Source organism: Ambystoma mexicanum, chromosome 2q (genome assembly GCF_040938575.1).
Source record: "Ambystoma mexicanum isolate Mex_15411 chromosome 2q, UKY_AmexF1_1, whole genome shotgun sequence".
Taxonomy (NCBI): Eukaryota; Metazoa; Chordata; class Amphibia; order Caudata; family Ambystomatidae; genus Ambystoma; species Ambystoma mexicanum.
Window position 1 is genome coordinate 1,316,653,240 of NC_090924.1, and position 13,524 is coordinate 1,316,666,763.

Below are 13,524 nucleotides of genomic sequence, written 5' to 3' on the forward strand. Positions count from 1 at the left end.
GTCTCTTTTGGTTCATTTGGATGATTTTTAGATGATGTTCAGCCAGTAAGTGGATAAGTCATACCCTTAGAAGGGTGGCTTGAATAAACTCAGAGTTTGATTAAAGCACTCAACAAGGCCATCGCGTTGTGGTTGATAAATAGAGGTGCAAAGTGTATCAATGTTTAGCATGTTCTTGAGGTCAGTCATAACCCAAGACATAAAGGGAGCTACCCGAGCCATAAGCATTTCTTTTTGAAAGATTGTTAGAAGATGTAGGGGATGAGGTATTCTATGATGTTTTTCTGTTGTTCGTCCACATGGGAAATGCCTCAGAAATATCTTCTCTGATAATCCATGATAACCTGCATGCATTGGTTGCCTGCCTTGGAAATACTTAGGTACGCAATTAAATCTATCCCAATGTGTCCAAACAGTTTGTCCATAACTGGAAGTCTTAGCAGGGTTTCCCCTCTAACATCTGCTTGAGACGTCTTCTGACACAGGGGACATTATAGGCAATACTGTTCAATCTCATGGTGAATCCTGCCCTAAATTATCAGCTAAGAACATGGGATTGGGCAAAAGACACACCTTGATGGCCTGCTCAGATGGGTAGTGCCCTACTTCTAGAATCACCTTTCTGTAATTCTCTAGTACCACTAACTGGTAGGAAGCGTGCTCACTAACCTGAGCACTGATGGTAACAAGATAGTTTGCCCCGTTGCTCTAGAAAGTAAGGCCCTGATGTTCTGAACCCCTTCCTCCTGGGAAATAGCATCATCAAAGTAGCCCCACAAGGCTGTTACATGGTGTTGCGCGTGTTCTTTGCGGTGTGTACTGCTGAGGGTTTATTCAGGTGAAAAAGAAGTTCTGGCTGTGACTGCCTGGGGGATTTAGTTTATTCAAAATTACCAATAGGAGACATAGACCTCACCCCCAATTACCCAAACCCATCTTCTCCACTTTCCATATCCTGTAACCCTCTCACCTCTTCTTCTGATATGGGGATGTAAACCTCATAAACAAGCTGAGCAACATCATCTCCCTCCGTCCCTTTACATTGCTATGCCCCTGATTGAACAGAAGGACCTTGACAATCCCCCTGTAGTCCCTGTCAGTTATTAAGCCCCCATATCTATCATGTATTTTATGACTAGGCTGGACCTGGGGATTATGCGCCTGGATGTTCCCTGTGGAGATTATGGCTTGGCCTTTTGAAGGGATGACTTCTTGGTTGATACTAATTAAGTCCAACCATGCTGAGTCATGCGGTTGATTATCATCCATGTGCCGTGTAGCATGGTGACATTTGGATAGGCCTGTAAAACAGCCTTTCTTGATACCATTTCTCACACCATCTATCACAGTGTAGCCAAGTGGCAGTCACAAAGAGGCTGACACAAGCATAGGTTTCAATAACAGAAGAGTATTTATTTTGATCACCACAGCAAAAAAGAAAAAAGAAAAGAAATGCATTTGCCATGAAACATAGAAAATGTGACAACCCTGGTCTTTGTCTTTGGGTAGGATTTGTGAGGTTACCAAACCCTTGCCAGTTGAGTAAGATGATAGGCTTTTGTGTGCACAATAGGCTTTTACAGGTCTTCCCAAGCATGAGTCTTCTGTAAGGGGTCAGAAATGTGAGGTGTCACTATCCCTAACCCTGACGAGGAATTCGCTGTCAAACATAAACTAAAGAAAACACTCTACCAAAAGGTTTCTGTCCCTCACACTTAAGCATGCAAACACTTAACAAGGTACTATATGGCAGTTCAGCAACAACCAATGTAACAGTTAAATTCACATAATATCCAATGGTTCTCCTTCTAGTCTGGGTGAATTCCCCCTCCCCAGATGCAAGCAGGATTGTGTTGAATAGTTCCTAATAAAAGTGAAGGAAATCCTATCTTGAAACAAAGTTCCATTTCAGTTCTCTTTGCTCCAACTTGATATCACAAAGTTCAAAAATTGTCTTCAACCAACAGTTCACGAGTATTCTACAAAGTACTTGCGCCAAAGATCTTGCAAAACCTATTTTCATCAAGATAGAATCGTTCCTTAGTTTGTTGGCGTCAATAAAAAGGTAATTTCAAGATATTTCTGTATCAGTTCACAAAACCACTTGCTTGACAATAATAAATACTTCTGAAGCAGTTCACACAACACTTGCTTCAGCAATAATAGTTTGTCAGGATGATTCAGTATTAATCCACAAAACACTTTAGTGGTTCTTCAACTTCTTCAACAACATCTTCTTCAATTTAGTTAACCACACCACAGTACTTAAAATGACATCCACCTGATGTACTCTCCTGCCAGGCCAGAATAAACTACAACTTGTAAGTACTTCTGTGGCCAAAGGTTACGTTTAAACAGGTTAGCAATGTCTGTTGCTTCACAACATCAAGTATAGTAAACTCTTCAAGGGAAACAAGAAACACACTAGTGCTATTTGTTACACCTGTGTGTTCGCCACACTTGCTGCAGGTTATGCTCCTCTCCTTCTGAATGCCTTCTCTCAGAAGGACAGCTGGCCTGCCACTCTTGTTTCTCCCCTTTAGCATCAAACACTGCTGATAAGAATTCTGTTTCACTTTCACAATTCTTTGAATTTGGCAATGTGGGTTCAAATAAAGCATTTTCGTTTAGAACCTTCCTTTCATATGGGCAACAGTTTTTATCATTGCTAACATTTTAACTGCTTTCTTCTGACTTTGGTAATTCTGGTTCTTTCGTAATTGCCTAGGTATGTTTTTCGTTTGGCTTGGGTAATGATGGTTTGTCTTTGCTTCTATGGATATTGCCCCCTCCTGTTGTTGGCTTTTATTAGGGAACACAATGCCACAATCACACTCCTCTGGTATTAAAATTAAGTTCTTATTCTGCCCTGTGTACATTTTTCCATCAGCTTGGTTCATAACAGCAAAATGTATCTGCTTTGCATAAGTTCGGTATTCAAAGTCTTCTCCCAGTGCAATACTACCCTGTTTATCTCAATTCTGAGACTAAGATCCCTGGATTGGGCCAGCGGGCAGTTACGGAGCACTCTGGGGTCACAATGTAACAGTGATCTCACCGGGTCTGGCGTGCGCATCCCCTGCCTCACTGCTTCCAGGTCTGCTGCTGTGTTTTCCCTGCACGGGCCGGAAACCTCCTCTTTGCGGCTTCCCTTGGCCCGCTTCTATAAATTTCGGAGCTCTACTGACTACTGCGAGTACTTGGAGCTCGTCCACCATCAACGCTCATCTGACAGTGAGAAAAGCTGCAAAAAGCTTGCTCTCCACTGCGTGACATTTGCAGCTGCAAACCTGAGCCTGGGAGAACCTCTCAGGACTGGCATTACATTTTCACACCGCTGTGCTCCTGGTGTCACTGCTCACATCTGCCTTCTGCTGCCACGTGGGGCTGGATAAGCTACTCTACCTTCTACTACTGCTCTCCCTCCTGCCCTGTACCTGAGGTGGCTTTGTATGCCTCTTAGTCCTCCTCAGGTATGGGTAATGTTCCTTAATTGACTGCCACTTGCAGTCCTATGACTGTACATTTCTTTCCTCATCCCAGTACTCTGGGAATTGTGGGACTTGAAGTCCCCAACGTAGGATTTAGGCTTTGCAGTGAAATTCACATCACCAAGTTTTTTGCTCTCCTTATACATATTCCCCAAATGAGTCCCATAAGGATTCCATGAAATATGTGGTTTTAAAGACTTTCCTTACTTACATAAGAGCTTTCATTTCTATAAATATCAGTAACTTTTTTCTTAACTTTTGTACCTGACTGATTATTATTGTTCTCACACCCAGTCCGACCGTCAGATTGAGAAAATAAAGGTTCTTGCTGACAACAAGCCATTACATATTCTGGTATTAAGGACATCCTCTTCCTTGAGAAAGACAAATACTGTATCTCGTCCCACGACGTCCTCATGTTCCCCTGGGCCCTTCTACTCCCAGGTGATCCACCCGGCCAATACCGCCCCCAGGGTCAGGATCAGGAAGCGTCTACCTTTCCCTGACCACCTGGGAGGAGACTTTAGGAAAGCTTTTTGTGAGGAATCTGGAGGATTCATCACACTTTCCAGGGCTCAGGTTCTTTGGGCAGGGCCTGAGATACTCTGTACCAGTTGACCACCTCCTTGCTGAAGCGCCCTTGTCCCAGAGGCACTTTCTTGTTGTGCTCAGTAATATAAACTCCATGAGCCTGTTGGAATTGCACCATTTCATAGCTCCACTCACCTCGTTTAGTTTCTGCCCTGAAGCGATCCGGCCCACAGAAACCTCCCTATTCTATCTCTCTAGATGAGATACCTGTTCTCCTCTCACCTCCTCAGCAGTAGGATTGGTATCTCCCTCTCTAGTTCTTTCCACACGGGCACTGATCTCTTATGTGAAGGGCTTCCATCTTTTTCTCTCTCCTGGACAGTGTGTCTCCCGTTGGGATTTCTACTTCAAACTCCCCAATGCCCTTGCTGTAGAAGTTATCAATTCTCCAACCTCCTCACAACTCTCTCTCTTCTTTGATGGTTAATGTGACAAAATGCCTACTGCTCTTCAGGAGTACAAGGATAAGTAGTGGCTTGGGAGTTGGGACAAATGATTATTATGGCTATTCTTAAGATATGTTGTGGTTATTATGTCTGGGAGGAGAGTGGGTTAGGGGGTATAACTTAGCTACTTAGAATAATACTGACATAAATGCTTTAATAGTGATGAGGTTTTGAGGCATTAACCGTGGTTAATGTCAACTGTATAGCATAAGTAGTGGCTTAATCACCTACTCAGCCTAAATCATACTACAAACCAACAATCATCCCAAACATAAAGGTAAAACTGTGACAGACAAGTGGTATACTTGGGTGTTAATGTCGGAAAGGCTATACGCTAAAGAGGGGTGTCAATTGATGACAGTAGCAACCCAAGCAGCAATAGCACAAGAGTTCAACATAAAGGAATGTCAAGGATCGTGGTACTATAAAATGACATATACTTTAATTAGGCACACCAATATGCAAAAAACTCACTAGAAAAAAAGACTAGAAAAAACCAACCCCAGTGTAAAGAACACCGATAATGCGGAAAATGGATATGGAGGCACTCTGGTTACTGCAGCAGGTGTGAACAGCACGGAACTGTAGCAATGCCACTTTAAGAGTATATTTCTTGAGAAAAAGGTGGACAAGAGTGGTTTATCAAGTGCAAGGATTCAGAGAATGGACCAATGGGCTTTGTGCTTCTCAGAAGTACATGAGTATCTCCTTGGTGGTTCGACTGCGTTGAACTTGGCTTTTCAGCACTGTGTGCCAGGGTTGAACCATGTTCAAATGTGGTGAGTTGCAGTGATTCAGGTGGCAAGAGGGTGTAGAGTCAGCTTTGATGGGGAGCACCTTGCAGTTCGATGTAACGTCAGCACAATGCAGCCCAATGAGCCCACCAGGTTAGGTTTGACGGTCAAGCCAGTTCGATATGATGGACACTGTCAGGTTGAGTTGTCGGGTGAAACAATGCTTCCAGCAGTTAGAGTCAAGGTCTGGGTCAGTTAGATGTGAAGATCCTGCGAGGTGCCGGTTAGGCATGTGGCTGTTTGAAGACGTCCGCAACGGTGTGCTTCTTGTTCAAGCCAGAGCAGCGATGGACTTTGCTGGTGCGATGCATGGGGCGAACTGGTTTGATGTAGCAAAACAGCAGTTCCAGAAGAATGCCAAAGGTAGCATCACAGGTCTGCATGGTTCAAAGTAATCAAACACATCCAAATCAGGCTCATGGATGGCTTGAAGCAGCACAGCAAGGAATTCATCTACTTGAACTTTTCTGGTGCGGTGTGTCCAAATCCAGGGGCTCTTGGAGAAGAGGGGTTCTTTTCCTCTTGACTCCCAGCACGTGAAGGCTACCTGGAACCTGCAGGAGTCCTTCACCTCCAATGAGTAGCCTGGTACCGGTGTAGCTGGCAGAGGGTGCATGTCTTACTCCAACAGCAGTAACCTCCATTGATCCTTCTGGATGGTTCAGGGACACGGATTGTCTTTGTCTTCGGACACATGTCTTCACCTCTGGCAGAGGGCTTTAGAAAGGTCTGCTCTGCCAAAAGGGTCCAAACAAATTCACCTGTTCTTTAAAGTCCAAGAGGAATCAATGATGCAGTGGAAGGCCCCTTCCTCATTACAGTAATACGGGATTGGACAAAAGCAAGCTTGCTGTAAGGGTTCCCTTGCCTTCTTGCTTAAAACTCAGAGTACATTGTTCTGCCGGAAATGGAGTGGACATGAAGGAGAGAGGGCCCCACAGGAAATCAAGGTGGCAAACTCCATCTCTGTCCATTCTGGGTACTTTAACCACACACCATTCCCAAGCCTATAGCTTCAAAAGGCCCTCCTTTATGCAACATCCTGGTGTGAGGCTAGCCTTCGATTTGGGTATGTCTCTTTGAAGCATGGTCCCCAGGATTTCTCCTTGTGAGAGTTTCCTTGGCTAGAGGAGAGGTGTAACGAAACCTCCCAGAGGATTAAAAGAGGCAGCCTTCCTGCCTTTTGTTTTGCTTGCTGAAGCTAAGACGGATAGTCTGGCTATGAATCCACATAGCCCTTGCATGGCTAACCTGAGCTCACAGGGGGGACATAAGTATGATACCAATTTGATGTGCCTTTTTAATAGTTGTGTTCACGATGAGTCATCATGCCATAAACCTGCTATGGGTTATTCTTAAAGATTACTCTGCGACCAGATAAATAGGCATTCAATTATCATGGTTTTGGATCAGAGGTTCAGCAGTTACATGCAACCTCTGTCTGTAGTGACTATGTTTCAGCTCGTCTGTAAAACAGGGCACATGGGTCCCCTGAACCTGCTCTGTGCTACAGAAGGGTAGGCGTTGCAGATCAGGAGACTGGTGTAGCAGGGCACATTCCTTGCTTTTGACACGGAGCTTTATGAAAGGGGGCTCTGGCCAGCAGAATACCCCTTCTGAGTCAGAATTACCTGCATTAATTTATTATTTAATCAAAATAAAAAAAAGTGCTTTCACACCGTCACTAGATGGCAAATCCTCACCAGCCAACTCCTCCACTTCCCAATAACTCTTCTACCCCTGATAGAAACTCTTTTGCCAAACCCCCCCCAAAATCTTTCTCCTCCTCTAATGGTCTGCCCGTTCTACTGACCAACGACTCTCCCCTGTCTAATGACAACTCTCTCTTGCACTATCCTCCAGCTCTCTTCTCCTGCTCTGCTCTCAGCACCTCTCTCTCTTGCCACTCTCCACCAAACTCCTTCCATCAAGTCCTACTCGAACTCCCTAGCCTGCCAGACAAAAGTGGCATTTCATTTTGCAGGGTTTCTATTCGGTTTGGGTGGTATTTAATGATATTGAGGACACCTGTGTACTGAGGGCTGTGCAGTGTTGTGATTGGTACTAAACACTAAAGGGTACCCCAACAGACAGGGGCGGTGGGGGTCAAAAGTAATCACAAATATACATTTATACAATATACAATATACAATTTTTAGTAGCGCAACTTAACCATAACGTCCCTTTAACAAAGTTACTTTACTGAATTTCATAGGTTTTTAGTAGCACAACTTAACCATAACCTCCCTCTATCAAAGATTTTTCTACTGAATATACATTTGCATAGTGTGAATTTGATAGATGTTTACTAGGATTCCCTTACTTTAAATACATGTAACATATAACATACTGAACCCCCTGCTAATGATTTTGATGTCTGCGTACTGTGCTTATGTCCGCGAACGGAAGCGGACGTCATCAACACTAGCTAAACACTTAGGGGTATCTTAAATTGTTCTATCATGCCATATAAACACTGCACAAGTTTAAAAAGCAGCACATAAACACATTATATGTAATAATAAATAAGAAGTGGAACCTATATATCTAACACATCAACCATCCATTAAAAAGATATGCCTCCAACATAATTACCTCACAGAACCTGCAGAGCTAGGAGCAACAGTAGACCTACACAACAGTACGAATACAACTTACCAGAAACTAGTAAGTAAACTTCATTTTTCTTATATATATCTAAACTTTTTGTATTAGGTACACTAAAATTAATATATATTTTTTTTTTTACACAGAAATGTGTAGTACTTTGGAATGGCTTGAGGAACATTTTCCACGTGAGAAAATGTCTGAAGACAGTGATACTAATGGTAGACACTTCTCTATATAAGCAAATTAATAATCATTACTTTATGTGTACTTTACATACATATATTTATTTTTAACAAACCATACAAACATTGAAAATAATACACCAAAAGACACATTGGAAAAGACTTTGCAACGCATGGAACAAAAAGTGGGCATGCTCAAGGAAAATTTCAATGTTTTGAAACAGTTTGTGGAGGACCACATAAAACAAAAAATTAAATACTGATGTCCCACATGTACCTGTTCCCCCTCTCGATGTCCCAGTCAACTATCCACAAACCCTCAACACCAAGAAAAACGTTTTGATGAGACTTCCATCCCTTCATCCCCTCCCATATATCCTGTCCAAACCCCTAATTCCCCTGTATTTGTATCAGTTTCTGCTTCCCCCTCTCTTTCATGAATTGTGTATCTGTATATAATAAAAAGAAATATGAAGTGTCTTTTAATTAAATCCTTTGTGTCTTATTTTTTTTTAAAAGCAGTTAAAATGTCTGCGGACAGCACGCCTGTCCGGAATGTCCGTAATTAACAAAATCGGGATATCTTAAGGACACTATACCTGTCCGTGCCATTCGCAAGCAAAGATGGAACTGTTCTTAGAACACACCCGGTGTCCGGGATGTCCGTAAATGAACAAAATGGGGGTGTCCTAAGGACACTATACCTGTCCGTACCGTTCGCAACCAAGATGAAACTGTTCTTGGAACACAGCCGGTGTCGGGATGTCTATAAATAAACAAAATGGGGGTGTCCTAAGGACACTATACCTGTCCGTACCATTCGCATCCGAGATGGAACTGTTCTTAGAACACACCCAGTGTCCGGGATGTCCGTAAGTGAACAAAACGGAGGTATCCTAAGGACACTATACCTGTCCGTACCGTCGGCAGCCAAGTTGAAACTGTCCTATGAACACGCGCGGTGTCCGGGATGTCTGTAGTCAAACAAAATGGAGGTGTTTTAAGGACACTATACCTGTCCGTACAGTCTGCAGAACATCTGCGCACATCCGCACCACACCCGTAAGTCCTACGAGCATCGCGCCTTTCCGTAACTGTCCGTCTCACTTGTGTCGCACTTTTAATTTGTTTGGGGACCCAAACACTGTCCGTAGAACACCCGCGGACATGTTCCCGACGTCATCATGTGACCGCACCCACACTGAGCGTGTGTCTTACCAACACTGTCCGGTTCCCCAACATTTTAAAATAACTTTTTCAGACAATCCAAATTATTTTACAGTATAATTTCACCATTGCACATGTGCCAGACAATGACCCTGCCTTTCCACATACTTTTTGGAACTTTTTGAACCTTTTTGGGTGTTCAATCTGTTTGCTAAGCACACCCCTCCACCCTTATAAAAGGCCACACCCCAGAGCTTATCTTCATTGTACTTCTGGCCATTGCAGATTGACTTTTGCTGCCTTTGCTGATCTTGCTGAGATTATTTCATCAACCCGGGTGGCATACATGGCTGCTGTTGCTACATCTGCCTCAGCACCACCCCCAAACCCTCCACCACCACCACCTCCCCAAGGGCCTGCAGAGGGGTACAGGCGTGAGGATGTAGAGAACGAGGATGAAGAGGATGAAGAAGATGAGGTAGAGGAACTCCCTACTACCAGCACTCGCCGGGAGTCGTGGGTGTGGCGGTTGTTTACCATTCATGGTAATGTACGAAAAGCATGTGCGAACAAGGTCACCTGCAAACAGTGCAAAATGGTACTGAGTCGTGGGAGACGTGGTTCGTACAGCTTTGGTACGACATCCATGAAGCGACACCTACCGTCATTCCACAGTGGGGACATTCACAAGGTTGTACCTTGTGATCAACGTAGTAGGTTGATTTCCTCTACCACATCTTCCGTTTGCGCTCCTCTCACCACAAAAGACACACCTGTGGGAGAGCGCATCCCTCCAGCTGCCTCACAGGCCATTCACGATGCTCTTGACCCTTACCTTTCGAGAGTCACAATATTGTGTATGTACTGCGACGCAGTACTCTGCAGGGGGCAGAGTCTTCGAAGTGCTTTCAAGGCTAGGGTCACGGAGCACCAGAAGACCTGCTGCCTACATAAGTAAGGCCCACCCTACATCTTCCTCTCTCCATCTGCCCTTTCTTATCCCCGTGGTTGGTGTCCCTTCCTTACCCTCCTTTCCCCTCCTCTCCTAGTGTGTTGTGTGTAAAAAAAACAAAAAAATATAAAACAACACAAATCCCCCAAAAAAGGCTCTTTTCAGCGCTGCCTTTCATAGTTTAAAAATAGAAGTGGCAAATAAACAGTGCAGGGCCCTGTGCATTTTTTGGAAGTCCGCGGACAGTCCTAGGACATATAATGGTTTAGGGTGCTGCCCTAGCAAAACCAATGCACCTTTCTCTGGGAGGAAGTGGTGGCTCTGAAAAGAGCCTTTTGGTGGTGTTTTCGTGTGTTTGAAACATTTGAAATCATCAACATCTACTGCAAAATAGATTACTCTAATTCCAAAAAAGGTTGCAATGCATTTTGTACATTTCTCAGAAAAATATGATTGCCAGCATATGTAAGATGGACTCCATCTCTGCAAAAAATGTATGTGCTACGAAAGATTATATTTTCATTGTGAAAAGAGGACATGCCAACATCTCTTAGAAAGGTACAAACAGCCTTATTGACATTGTGCCTCGCTTTCTCCATTTGTGGACCAAATGAAGAAGAACGCAGTCACATTTGTCTTTGCGCAATACGAGAAAAAATTACTTGGGAATTTGGAAACATGCCCATGACATTCCCAAGTCCTTCTTTCATTGCAAATTGCAAAGAAATTCCAAACACATGTGCTAAACTGTTCCCTCCACAATGAATTATAATTATGTCTGGATGATGCTCTGTCTCTAAAGTAGCACAGAGAGGTACCAAGTCCAGCCACTTCATTCCACGCACTCCATGCCAGTGCACTTCCGCATGAGGAAATCAAAGATCTGTAGCTACTTCACAACGTTCTGCATGCACCTCCAACCAATGTATCCATGAGTCTTCCAAAATCCAGATAATTTGTTTTTTAAAAACACACAGCCATAGCTATCTGTTCTTCTCTCAGGAAAAAGACGTTCTGACAAAATATCTCCTTACACAACACACCCAGTAAACTTTACTGTCCAATCCCTAGCTCCACTCATTCTCATTTGCCTGCCTCTCCACCCTGTATGTAATACGCGCTGTCCGTGGACTACCGCCATGTCCGCAGACATATCGAAAATCTGAGCGTGGTGAATGGAAATTTAAATAGTGCGCCCCATTTCCCCTTTGAGGTTTGCTCTGAAAAGAGCCTTTTATTTGGTTTATTTGCAGATGCCTCACAGACACCTGTTATTTTGTATTTTTTGGGGTTTTTTTCTTCTTACTTTACTACTAAAATCTTCACATAACCTTCTCCAAAGCAACCCTTACATTCCAAAACAGCATGGCATTTTCCAAAAAAAGATAAGGAAAGGCCATCTTCATCAAAATAAACAGCATTACTCAAATCAATATTCTCATTATTACAGAAAAACATACCAGCTCTAAGCATGAAAGCACACATGCCTCGGTTGATTGCACACCTAGCAATGTTTTACTGAGGACAAAAAACAGAACTATGGTCCCATATTGCCCTAGGTAGTAATCCAGAAAAAATGACTTTCGCATTTGGAAGGATGTTCATTACAGCTTGAACCAACTGCTCCAAATCTGCCAACAAAGTAGGGGCACTCACGTGGCCCAAATGGAAAGCACCATAGTGCAAAACTACCAGATGTGGACTGTATATCCTGCCCATATCGTCACAAACTTGTAGAATTAGCTGTACATTGCAATCAGGCACAGCGCTCCACACCACCTCCACTCCTTTAACATCAACATTGTTTGCCACATGCCTGCATTGAGCATACTGCTGTAAAGCATGCACAAACATATCTCCGAGCACCAACACCCTGACTTTCTCCACCTCTGCCATCTTCACTACACACAGTCTCTTTCTACACAAATCCACAACATCAACATCTGATTGGCTGATCCCTACAGTCCCCTTTCCATGCTGGATTTACTGGAAAACCCAGGATGTGGCACGCCCTATCCACGGACAGCTGCAGTGTCTGCGCGGTGCGTAACTCTTTGCCAGCCCTTCTACCCTTTCTACATCACTCTCAGTGCCATTCCCTCATTGGATACAGCTAAGCAGTCAGACAACCATCCACCAATCACATCCAAGACCTCTACATCTAACTCCATCATCAGAGTTCCGCACTTCAAATGTACTGTTGATCACTCTGAGTACAAGTCTCATATCATTGGAAAGCACCTACCACAAAAACTACTCTACAAGTCTCCAAGATTTCTACTTACAGCTGCATGCATATCCACATGCATGAATACAAACTACAGGTATGAATATTTTATTCACAGTACATGTACAACTCTTATGAATCCATATAAACAGAGTAATGCCACTAAACCTGCATAACCTATACATACATGCCAACCCTCTAGATTTAGGCGCGAGACTCCCGATTTTTCATTGAAAAAACGCACTATTTTATACTGTCTCCCACCTAAATTAATGCTAATCCCGATGCAATCCTATGGGAAAAATAAATGTTCCCGATTGCTGTGGTGAAATCTCCCTCTCAGGGGCTCCCGATTGTTTGCTGCCTATAAAATGAACTTATTGAAATTTTTCCCATCTACTATAATCAACTGTCACTTCCAAACCTGTCTGCTATCTACAACACAGCTTTAAAAAACCAAGTGAATTTCATACACTTAAAATTCTACTAATTTGCAAAGCATGTTGAACTAACATATTGTAAATAAAATATAAAGGCTGCATGTAGGCAAATGAAATGCATGCATACACTATGTTCAGATATCAATCAAGAATACTACTACAAAAACATAAAAAAATCAACATCTAAATTAACATCAGTGCTATAAACACACAAAATTACTAACTTCTTTCTTTTACAATTGCAGTGAAGACCACTCTCCTAACAATCAGCAGCATCTGAACTACAAACAACATATACGAAGAAACCTGCCCATTCCACAAAAAAATAGTAAGTACAATACTACCTTATTATGCTTACTGTTCCTCAAACACACTGCGTGGTTCATTCATGTAATTTGTGCACCAAAAAAAAAACGGAGAGTTCTGAACCATTCTGCCCACAAATCCCCATTTATTAAACAGGGAAAAGCAGGTAGAATGGCACACAAATCCCCGTTTTTTTGGAACACAAATAACATACTCAACCCCCAGAATGTTAGTATTACAAAACAAAGAACCGTTTTAATTTTATACCATTAGGTTTACTATTAATGCTTCTCCTCACCAGTAGCTCACTTTCTACTC

General features: G+C 43.0%; 1 protein-coding gene across 1 annotated transcript in view; it reads right to left on the reverse strand.

The window, feature by feature from the left end:
• NEK10 (NIMA related kinase 10) overlaps window positions 1-13,524 on the reverse strand; it is a 2,768,076-nt gene that overhangs the window by 189,369 nt on the left and 2,565,183 nt on the right. The window lies entirely within an intron of this gene.